Source organism: Camelus ferus, chromosome 3, assembly GCF_009834535.1.
Source record: "Camelus ferus isolate YT-003-E chromosome 3, BCGSAC_Cfer_1.0, whole genome shotgun sequence".
Lineage (NCBI taxonomy): Eukaryota > Metazoa > Chordata > Mammalia > Artiodactyla > Camelidae > Camelus > Camelus ferus.
The window spans coordinates 116316407-116328427 of record NC_045698.1 but is presented as its reverse complement, the minus strand read 5'-3'; the positions used below and the strand labels follow the sequence as shown (position 1 = coordinate 116328427).

The window sequence follows — 12021 nt, the reverse complement described above, 5'->3', positions numbered from 1 at the left end:
GCTACCAAATAGGATCGTAGGTTTTAACTCTAACCTCTTAACTGTTCATTGCCTTCAGTGTCTTGTTAATCATCCCACTGCAGGACATTAATGTAACTTAGTACATTAGTGCTTAGTAAACAGGCAATTTTACTGTCCTATTTTGCCTGTAACTTTAAATACCTACATTATCTCTCCGAACAGTCAAGTTGCCTCCCACTATGAGATGTGTTCCCAGGTTACCACTGATAGAATCTTCCTGAAGTAGACCTGCAACCTTGTGCACAGGGCTTCATGTTCCACTCCCCTGCCAGGGATAGCCTTAAAACTTCATCTTGACAAACTTAGTTTTCTCAGACCATGGCCATTATCACCTGTATTAGTTCAGATTCTCTCAGAAGCACTCTCCAAGAGGAGATGAGATATACACAAGTTAGTTTGTTTCTGCTTGTTTTTTTTTTTTTTTTTTTATGAAACATCTGTGAAAGATAAAAATGAGAAAGAGAAAAGCAGCCCCTGACATACTGGGACTGTCCTCATAACATCAGCCAGAACTTAAGTGTTGCTCTAAACTGGTCTGGCAGTCACAAATAGCTCAGTGGTCCTGTTACTGGGAAGAGAGGAATAAAAGTTACCTTGCTTCTTAGTCACCTGGAAAAAATGAATTTTTAATGAGAGATAGAAAGCATGACATAAACAAGATTTTATTAGTAAAATAAAAATGTAGTAAAATACACCACACCATCAACTATTGGGTGCAGAACGATCAAAGAGAGAAAAAATGGCATGACTCCTTTGTTTCTCCTGTCTTCTATCCTGGCTTAGGGGCATTTATATTAGCAAATAATCTCAACCTGACAGAAAGATGATCCTGCACATCAGTGCAATATATTTTAGCATATCACATTTTTAAACCTACTAATATTCTCCCAGGAAGTCCATGATGGTATGCATCAAATTACGTTCCTATTAGGAAAGCTATAAAGTAACTGTCAATAAAACATGAAGATTCTCTGAATGTCAATAACTAGACAGAAGTTTGAAGCCTTGCACTTACACACTGACTTTGGGATATAGAGGTTCTTCTTACAAGACGTACTTAGTCACGTTTCTAACAGATATTCTAAGATCGGGTTGCATTAGTCTGCCTAGCTGGTTAGCACTATATCAAAAAGCATTGTTTTTTCAGGTGTATTTTTTGGGAGAGGGATACTAAATTTTTTTTTTTATAGCAGCTGTGTTGAGATATAATTCACTTGCCATAAAATTCACCCTTTAAAAATATTCATCTAGTGTTTTTAGTGTATTCACAAAGTTGTGCAACCATCACCACTGTCTAATTTCAGAACATTTTCATCACCTCCGAAAGAAATCCCACACATTTCAGGTGTATTTTTAATTGAAGGTACAGTTCTCTCTAAAAACTGAGGAGAAAATGCTGCTTAGAGCCATATACAGCTATCATGATATTTTCTGGTTAAAATGAACAGTTTAGTCTCTCACATTGGTCATTTTTCAGTTTCATTTTTATGGCAGGCATTTCAAAATAAATGAAAAATGCAATGTAATATTAAAACTAATAACTGCCTTTAAAAAATTGATATACTTGGCATGTTAAATTTTGTAAATTGTAGGTGTATTCCATTACTTTGGTACATTTATGTATTATAATATGATTGTCATTGAAGCAATATTTATCATATTACTTCATTATAGTACAATATTATTGTCTATATTATAAAGTGCATTAGATTTCTATTATTTGCTGCTTGTTACCAAAAAAAAAAAAAAGAAATACTTCATGAATTTGCATGTTATCCTTGTTCAGGGACTGTGATAATCTTCTCTGTATTCCAGTTGTAGTGTATGCGCTGCCAAAGTGAGCACTTGATATTATGTCTTGAGTTATCATAAATAAGACAGACTTTAATTATTACTAGTGTCTGCTCTATGAACGGCTACAGTATTAAAAGTCAAGGTAGTGGATTGTGAAAACTGGTACAGAAATAGAAATTATTCATTGTTCCTTAAGTCAGAAACATATTGAAACAAAAGGAGAAAATCTAAGAGTTTCAATAGAATACAGAGAAGATATTTTATTGAAAGTAAATTAGCAATGTTTTTTTGAACATTATTATTTTTTTAAAAGACTCACTCTGCCTGCTTCTCACATGGGCTAAGTAATGTTTGCTACTCTTGGGATTCAGGCCTTGGCCAGATAACTTGCTTTCAGTAATTCGATGTTGGCAGATGTGACAAAGCTGAGAGTTCTCTTCTATTTCTTTCACAACCATAAGAAAATCACACCCTGGCTGGCTACTGGGCCCAGGAGAAAGACGGTAACTTCGCAGGCAGAAATAATTGTTCCTTTCTTTTCGTAGCCCAGATCTACTCTGAATAAATGACAGTGGTTTTAACATGATGACTTTTAAGAATTTTGCAGCCTTCATATGGTAGTAGTTAACTGACTGCCTGAATTCAAGAAACTGAAGCAGCCACTTTTTAGCAATGTCTTGACACATTAGATTTCCTCAGCCTAACATTCTCATACCCTTTCCAAAGCCTGTCTTTCATGGTCTTCTTCAAATGCTGCATTTCTCTGAAAGCAGCATTGATTTACCAAGTTTTATCTGTTTCAAGAACACAGCTTTTGTATTGTTTTGCGGCACTTAAAGCTTCTACCTTGTGTTATAACTATCTCTGTATTTTTCACGTATCTACATCTGGAGTAAACCTGGGAAGTGTGGCTTGTGTCACATTTCTCTCACTATTCTTAGGTTTTAGAATCTGGATATTGGTTATTAGGCAGATTTCATAAATATTTTTACAGTGAAATATATATATGTGTGTGTGTGTGTGTGTGTGTGTGTGTGTGTATATATTTAAAGCAATGTGTTCCTGCTTTATTAGAGGAATAAGATGGGGAAATATGTCAATTACCATAAGAGCAAGTATAAACATAACTTCAACACATTGCAAACCAGTCTTGGAATTGTTGGCTTGGAGAGTTGAGGGCTCCTTCGTTGGCTTTGACTTGCCATCACATCAAGCATTTTCTTCTTGTACTATGACTAGGAAACCTCTGCTTTAATCCACTGATATTCAGGAGATGTTGTCTTCAATGTCTTTAAAATTAGCAGAAAAGCATTCGTTTGATGTACAGATGCTCTTATCCTAGTGAACAAAACTGAGTATTTTTGAGTTAGAGTGTTAAGATACCTTTAAGTATTGCTCCTGCTACAACCCTGGAATCCACAAGGAGTCTTGGTACATTTTAAATGTATCTAAATGGAGAATGACAATTAGAATCCAAGAACTGGGTTCTGCGTGTGCTGTGTGTTACAAGGGTGCTATAGCTTGCAAGTCTTCCCAGTGTACAGTGTTAGGGAATGTAAGTATGTTTACTAACCCACACAAATATACAGTCTGTATTTATGGATCTAATTATTTGTGTGTGGATATAAATTCATGCCTCCATAGTTGACCTTGAACACAGGGGTTGGGGTGCTGACCCCATGGAGTCAAAACTCCAGGCATAACTTAGAATTGGTCCTCTGTAATTGGCTCCTCCATATCCACAGTTCTGCATCAAAGGATTCAGTGGTGGACTGTGTAGTAGTGTAGTATTTATTAAAAGAAATCTGCATTTAAGTGGACCTATGCAGTTCAAACTCATGTTATTCAAGGATCAGTTGTGTACACACAATGCATTTTATGAATAATATAAATGCATTTTATGTATGTAAAATTTGTTCAAGTAAGTTGATTTCAAATCCAGTATCTTAAGAGTTAAATGTAGCCTGCCTCCCTACCTTATTTGTGAGTTATTTCTCCAGCAGTGAGAAGCTTGGATTCTTACTAACTACAACATATTTACTTGTTGGATTAACTTTGTATAGTATATACAAAGCTATTTCAGAATTGCCATCTATACTCCTATGCTCCTGCTTAAACTATTTTTTAAATATAGACATACACATATTCTTACAGCATTCAGTCAAGGTACTGTTTTCTAAGTTACTTAAAATATTTCTTTTCTCTGTACCCAGTCAGCATGTTATTAGTTAGGTTTACTTGTCAGTGTTTGTTTTTCATTTTTAGTTTTATCACATCCTGATTGATTTTAATTGTTAATTTATTTGTGGGGTAGTGAATGGTGTGAGAAACATGGCTACAGTTCTAACACAGTCCGAACACAGTCCTACAGTCACTTCCTCCTAATCTCTGTTGTTCCTTTCTATCCACCCCTGATAGGAGATCAGACTCTTTAGTTTCTGGCTTATCCTTCCATTAATGCCAAAAAATGCTCAAAAAAAGATGCAAGCTTGTTGAAAGTTACAGGTGCCAAACTGAAGTAGTGACAAACAACTAGAGCAAAAATGTTAATATGTTAGTATTTTATTATTACCCATAAAACAAAAAAATTGGGGATCCATAAATGTATAAATGAATATCACTCTTAAAATATATATTAACCACAAAGGAATGCTGCTAACTTTACAGTGGAAAAAATAGAAAGGACAGCATCACCAGTAGTAACAAATAATGGCATTATGACCCTTGTGATGTGATGCTTTAAGAACTCAACATCAGCTCTGTGATATTCTTGACAAAAATACATAGTCAGGAAGAAACCTCACACTCACCCCAATTAACTAACATTAGTCACAGTAAGTTGATGTTCTTTGAAAGTGTCACGGTCATGAAAGGCAAGGAAAGCCTGAGGAATAATTTACAGACTGAAAGAGACTAAGGAGAAATAATAACTAAATACAATGTGGGATCCTGGATTTGATCTTGGAGTAAAAAGAAAACATCAGTGGAAAAACGGGAAATTTGAATAAAGTCTTTTAGTTCATTGTGTTTTACAAATGTTCATTTCCTGGCTCCAACAATTACACTAAGGATATGTAAAATGGAAATACTAGAGAAAGCTGGAGGAGGGATGTAAGAAAACTGTAGAAATTTTCAATCAGCCTCTAAGTCTAAAGTTAGTTTCAAAAAAAAAAAAAAGCTTTAAAAATATCCCTAATTTTGGGGATTCTAATATTTTATTAATAACTATCAAAACTATAGGTAGCTATAAATATCTTTCATGCCAAAATTTGGAGTAGGATCCAGCTCTCTTGATTCCAAGTTCAATAATCTTTCCAATACTCTGTGTTCTTCCACATCTGAGGATATTTTTACTCAAAGTAGAATTGATTTGGTAATGCATTGAACCTGAAGTCTATTGTTAGGCATTATAAAATACAAAGCTCATTTTGTATAAGAGCTTCGTATACCCCTATTCTTGACTTCCCTAAAAATAATCCGTAAACTCCTCCACTTAATTTTGTGGTTACTCAATTACTTACTCTCTACAAAAGAGTGAGCAATCCAAGGTTTATTTTTAAGAAGGCAGTAGATTGTCCCTTTTTTTTTTTTTTTTATAGATCTTAGAATTGGAGAGCAGAGAAAAATTATTTAGAATATTTTTCATTCCTTTCCTATCCTAAGATTGTTCTTAACATTGGTTGCTTCAAGTTATCCCTACAGTTTTATACTCTTTCTGCTTCTTTGGGTGACATTAAAAAAAAAAAAAAACTTTTAATAGAAACAGTATATCTTTTTTGAAAACACTATCAATAGAGAACAAATAATAATTATTAATGTATATAATAAAGATATTTCCCCTGACCTCCAAAATCAGCATTCATTCTATAAGCCATAGTTAAAATCATACTTTCTGATGCTAAATTATAAAATAATACTATAAGGAGTTACTAGATTTTCTCATTTTGCTCTCTGATTTGGCTGCATTTTCTGGTGCCACATTTTTATGTGACTGGTAGATTGTTACTGAGATGCTACCATTTGTTAAAACATGCAGAAAATTAAGCTTAGAGTCACATGCTGAATTTTATAGATAGTTCTATAATGATATTGCTATTAGTATTGAGCTATTTATAGTAGTTAATGAAAATAATACTATATAACAGTGATATACAGAAATTAAACATTGTGTAAAGAATCATCATTTGGGTTTTATCAGTAAAATACAGATTTTATTAAATTAAAATTCTAGGTTCTGAAATATTAGGCTAAACTTTCCAAACTTACATCATTTCCTTGAATCTTGTGCTATTGCATCTGTAATGTCATCATTTAAGTAATTGATTTTGTGTGAGCTTCATTCCTGTTCTGATTAGCTAATTGAGAAGATTATAATTGTCATTTTGACTTAAAACTTAAAGTGAAGTTACTTCTAAGAAAGATCCTGCACAGAAACACATAGAGACAAATCCATTTAAACAGCACATTACTTTGAGGATCCCACAGAGCTGAACTCAGTAGGAGCTCTGATAATGCAAACCCGGGGGACATCCTTATTTGTCTGCCCACCAAGTGGACTGTGTCTGTGTTGTGAATTCTGTAGGTTAGCAATAGCCAATAATTTAAAGCTGGTAGAAGAGTCACTCCAGACATTTAAAATGCAATCACCTACCCTTTTCTGGCATTTAAAATAAAATGAGTCAGTGGAAAGTTGGTGAAGTGGACTTGAGACTCTCCCCAGAGATATATGAAGTTGTCATTTGATTTTGTAATGCCGAATTTAAGTTAAACATGAACTTTTAACCTGTTTAGGATTTCCTCTTCTTGACGTGGTGGGGATGAGGGACGTGAAGTATCATCAAATGTTTATTGAGTGTTTATAATTCTTGGTCTCCAGATAGAGGGAAGTAAAAGATATTCTGCTTAAACTAAACTATGCTCCAAGGGAGTGATTACCAAATGGCTGATATACGTGATGATGGTGGCAGGATGATGAAGATAATAATGATAAAATATTTAAATTTAAATACCAAAAGAGACACAAATAACAGAGGGGACATGTTTAGGTAGGGTGTGGTTGTCAGAGTCCAGAATAGGTGGCATCTCAAGACTTGTGCCCTCACTGATGTCCTTAAATTTCTCTTCATTCTCTTCCTCTGAGTTAGGGAGTGTTACTAGTTTTTATTGAAACCACTACAATTAACTTCCTATGTACATTAAAGAGAGATGTCAATCAAGTTAAATGTCCCTTCAATCTGTTCCTATGTATACTATACATAAGAGTTTCTAAAGTAGTCACATGGAATTTAATTGAAAGTATTTCAGAGACCAATCCCAAACTCACTCATTATTTTTATTCTTTGAGTCATTTCACCGGGAATCTTGGAAACCATGAGTAAACCTAAGTTTTGAAGCTACCATATTACTCGGAAACCTATACATTAAAGTTCCCCATTCTCCCCCATGGCAAGTTACTATAATATATTAAATTTCATAAGATACAAGTCACATAGGATCTTCTAGTGCAATTTACATAAAATCCACCTGCTTCTTAACAAAAAAAAAAACAAAACAAGGAAAATCTGACAACAGTGCCATTAGAAGAGACACAAGACAGAAGTTCATTCACAGCTTCAAGTTGACAAACTTTTATTCGTTATTTTGATTCATTACATTGTTATATATCAGTTCAGGTACTTGAGTGGTATTAAGCAAGCTTTTTCTTTCAGAAAGCTTGTAGGTGTCTTCCTATGTAATTATACCAGTTTAAGGATTCGGTGAACCTGCCTTTTATTGATTCCATCTGGCTGCCAAGCACAGGCTCACACATCTGCTTCTAGGTAGCTCCCTGGGTACTTTCCGGACCTCACATAGTGGTCAGTATGGCACGGTGGAAAAAAATCATCTAACTACAATGTAGGAATAACAAATTATACTTTTTAAATAATGTGAAGGTTTTACTTTTGGTTTGCTTTACATACAGTGGGTGTCAGCTTGTTTTAATGCTTTATCATATTCAGCTTTTTTTGTGTGGTTGGTTAGTTTGCGTCTTAAATTATTGGAGTTTTAGAATCTTTTCACACAAACTCTCTCAAGTTGTTCCCTGTTTTTCATCTTTTTAAAATGAAGCCATTGTTATTTAAGGAAATGAGTACTTCATTTAATATGTTTTGCAAACATTTCCTCTAGTTTATTTTTGTTGTTGTGGGTATTTTTATAAAAGGTTTATAAAATAATTTTTATGAAATAATTTTATAAAAATCTGATAGAATCTATTTTATCAGCCTTTTACTTTATGATCTTCTAGTTTTAGGTCAAGCTTAGAAAGACCTTCCCTACTTCAAATTTATAAAATTACTTAACAAGACGTTCTTCAACAGCTTAGTTTCCCCATCATATTTTCACTATAGATTCTTTTAGTCACTTGGAATTCATATTGCTATTAAAATGTTTTCTTAATCATGTAGTAAAACCTGGTATATATTTGGGACTGTTTACAGACTCCATTTTTTCTCTAGTGATACTTTTTTTTTTTTTTTTTTTGTCAGTAATACTAAATGTTTTAGTAACTGGCAGGTCTTTTTTACTCTATTATTTGCTTTTATCCTGACTATGTTCTAATTCTTTTTACATGCTTAATTTTCAGACAACTTTAGTATAATTTTATCTATTTCCAATAAAAAAGAAAAAAGTTATTTTATTTGAAATTAAGTCCAAAATATTGGCAATTTGGGAATTGATTGGCAATAGAATTGACACTCTAAAATATTTAGTATTTTAACCCATAAACATTAAATGCTGTTTTTCAACTCTTGTGGGAAGGGATACAATGTATCCTCCAATGATCTCCATCTTCTGGTGTTTATATTCTGTTGTAATTCATGGGCATTACCTACAAGTTGCTTCTAACCAATAGAATATATTTCACAGGTGATGTAATGGCATTTCCATGATTATGCTTCATAACATTATAATTTCTACCTTATTAGAAGACCCTCTCTCTTGCTTGCTTTGATAAAACAAATTTTTATATGCAGTCTTCTCTGTTGAGGCCCATGTAGCAAGGAACTGAGTGTGACCCGAAGGTGATAGCCAGGGAAAAGCTGGGGCCTTGAGTCCAACAGTCCAAGGGAGATGAATTCTGCCAATATGAAGTGACCTTCAAAAAGATCCTTCGCCAGCCAAACCTTGAAATGAAACTGTCACCCACGAGGAGTCTCATTTACATGGAATATACAGATATGCGTACACTGATTAATTTAATAAGTTAATGCTTAAAGGATTTTTGCATGGGTGTTTTTCAGTAAAATTAACTGGCAATTTTCACTCTTCATTCTATGTTTCACAAATTCACATGTTTCACTAACGCTAGCTTGGCTAATTTACAAAATAAATGGAAAAGTTTTCTCTTTTTTCTAATCTTAAAAAAATTATATAGTATATCATTTCCTTCTGTACAACTTGAAAAAATCATGCAATTTCCTCACAGAACCCCTATCTGAAGCAAATGTGATAAGCTACGTAAACCTCTTTAAGAGTTTGGGATGTTTGGCATTTAGTAAATGTTAATTGCTTCTATTAATGATACTGCTCTGACAGTTTTACCAGTTTCTTCCAAGGTATTTAACTGTTTGCGTTTTCCATCACATAATGACATTTAAAAAATTTATACTTCATATTTTATCTAACACTTCAAATTATTTGCAAGGGTTTTACAGAGTACCCATTGAGTCCTTCACTCACTCTGCGTGTGTTGTGATTTTTCTTATTCTTATTTCAGTGCATTGTGTGGCTTCTCTGTGTCTTTTGTTTTAAAGAATATATTATTTTTATGTAGGATTATTTCATAAAAATTTATTATTCTACTCATTCTCCATTTCCTAATTTCCTAATCTACTTTTTTGTTTTAATAGTATGTCTAAATTCTTAAAGTAGATGATTAATTCAGTGTTATTCTCCCCTGTAGCATTGAAACACATAAAACTTTTTTCTTTAAGAAAAAACTAAATAGCCATAAGTTTAGATATGTAATCTTTATATTAAAATTTTTTCTAGATATTAAACAATTTTAATGGTAATTTCCATTTGACACCATTATTTTTAATCAATTTTTTCTAGTTTTTGTTTGTATTTTCATTTTTTTCTCTGCTTTCATTATTTTTATTGCATTTTTTATATTGGTCAAAGTACATGGCCTATATTATTTGGTAATTTTTGAAATTGAGATTTGCTCTGCAGAATAATACACAGACAACATTTTTAAATGTTTGATGAGGATTTGAAGGGAGTTTGTTTTTTCAGGGTATAGAGTTCAATATATTTTTTAAACCTGCATTATTAGTTAGATATCATTTGATTCTTCAGCATTCTTTCTTATTTTAAGGTATATTCTTTAACACAAACTAATAGAGGCAAGTTAGATTTTTATTTCAATTGTGTTTCTGCCAAATTTGTTTTTATATTTTCTGTATCTTATAACTACTTTAATTTTTAAGGGTTCATGATGTTAAGAACTGGTTATATATATACAAACTTACTTGACGTCAGTATCTTAAACTAGATTTTTAATTTTTTAATTTTTTTGCTAATTCTTGTCCAGTAATTTTTAACCATCTTCTACCGGCCTTAGTATAATTTCAGCCCTGAGTCAAAATACAGAGTGGTGAAGAGTATCTAAGTAACTAACTACACAGACTGTTTAACCATTGAGGCCAACGTGTTCTGAAACTGTCCTTTCAATGTCCCACACAAGGCAGTTCTTAACGGTAATTACATTAAAGAGACAAACAATTATGAATCTCCCTGTGGTATAATTTTATCAGAACAGGAACTTATGGGAACAAAAAACACATTGTAGTGGTGACATCAGCATTATTTTAAGCACTAAAATGCAACTTACTGAGGCTAAATAACCCAAGTAATGGCATTCCCAGAACATCCTTGGGTTTGAGGTTAGCAAATGTTATCAGTGTCTTTGGCTACATAACTTATTCTGTAAAATAACAAACAGAAATGTATTACCAAAAACAATGTCTCAGAAGATAGAAGTTAAATAATTCAATTTTAAAACCTATAGACTTTGCATAATATTTTTTCAGACTTCTGACTTTTTGATGTAGTATAATCAAATATAAGAGACTGTAGTGAGAGTACTTGTTTTCTGAAAATACTAAAGACTGTACATAGACTTTTCTTTTCCTCTCTCCTCTTTATTCAAACTTTGCAGAAGTGGAATGTTGTTTAGGTAATAGATAAACCTCAGGTAGAAACCACTTTTATGAGGAAGAGCTCATGGTGACTTCATCTCTGCTATACTCATAGGTCCATAAGTGTAGTAGCCAAGTTTACAGTAATTCTCTTCCCTGTATTCTCACTGTCCAATACTGTACTTGGTACATAGTAAGTCTACTGCTATTGCTCAGTATTTTCCACTTTGACTGAATAAATGTGTGTGAATGACATTGAAGACTAAAGTTTATGAACTTAAAAAATATATTTTTTATGTCTTTATTATCCTAGAAATAAGAGTCTAAATAAAAATGTATTTGTTTACTTATTTGCTTAGAAGTTGAAAGTTTTCATTTACAAATTGTGCAAGTTAACAACAGCTGTTTCAAGTAAATTGTCGGTAAGCTAAGCTTTTATCCACATACTGGGAAAAACAAATAACAATAGTAGATTATAAAGACTTTTGGTGGAGATCGTGAAAGTTGAAGGTGCAGCAGTCAGGTTGGTGTACAAGGAGTCAATAAGATTTGACTCTTCCGTGAATAAGTTAATGAGATTAAGTAACTAGACATGAGAGGGCAGAAGAGAACATTTGTTGAAAGTGTGTTGTGAATGAGTACCAGGGAAAGGAGATATAATCACTATCCTTAGATTTTAAGATCACATCTTCATACTCACATGGCTTAAACAAACAAGTAAGTAAATACATGTGTTAATGAAGATAAAGCAAAGGTATATTCTCTACCAGATCATATAACTCAGCTACTCCTGGCGTTGGCCTTGTTTATACTTTTGCCTCAATTCTTTAGTTCAAACTAAAATTGATAAACTTTCTTAGAATAATAGCCTTAACTTTGATAAGTATTAGCAAAATTAACTGTTTTTATTTTAGTAAGAGTAATGGCAAAATTCGCTATTTCATCACATACAATACTCCTCCTAGTTGTGTTCCTAATTATCCTAATATATGGATTCCTTAGATATGAACTCTTTTAAATT

General features: G+C 32.8%; 1 non-coding gene across 1 annotated transcript; it reads right to left on the bottom strand.

The window, feature by feature from the left end:
- Window positions 1-1762: 1762 nt before the first annotated feature.
- On the bottom strand, window positions 1763-1866 carry LOC116662909. The gene has a single exon (XR_004318992.1). It is a non-coding gene; the product is annotated as a U6 spliceosomal RNA (small nuclear RNA).
- Window positions 1867-12021: the final 10155 nt, after the last annotated feature.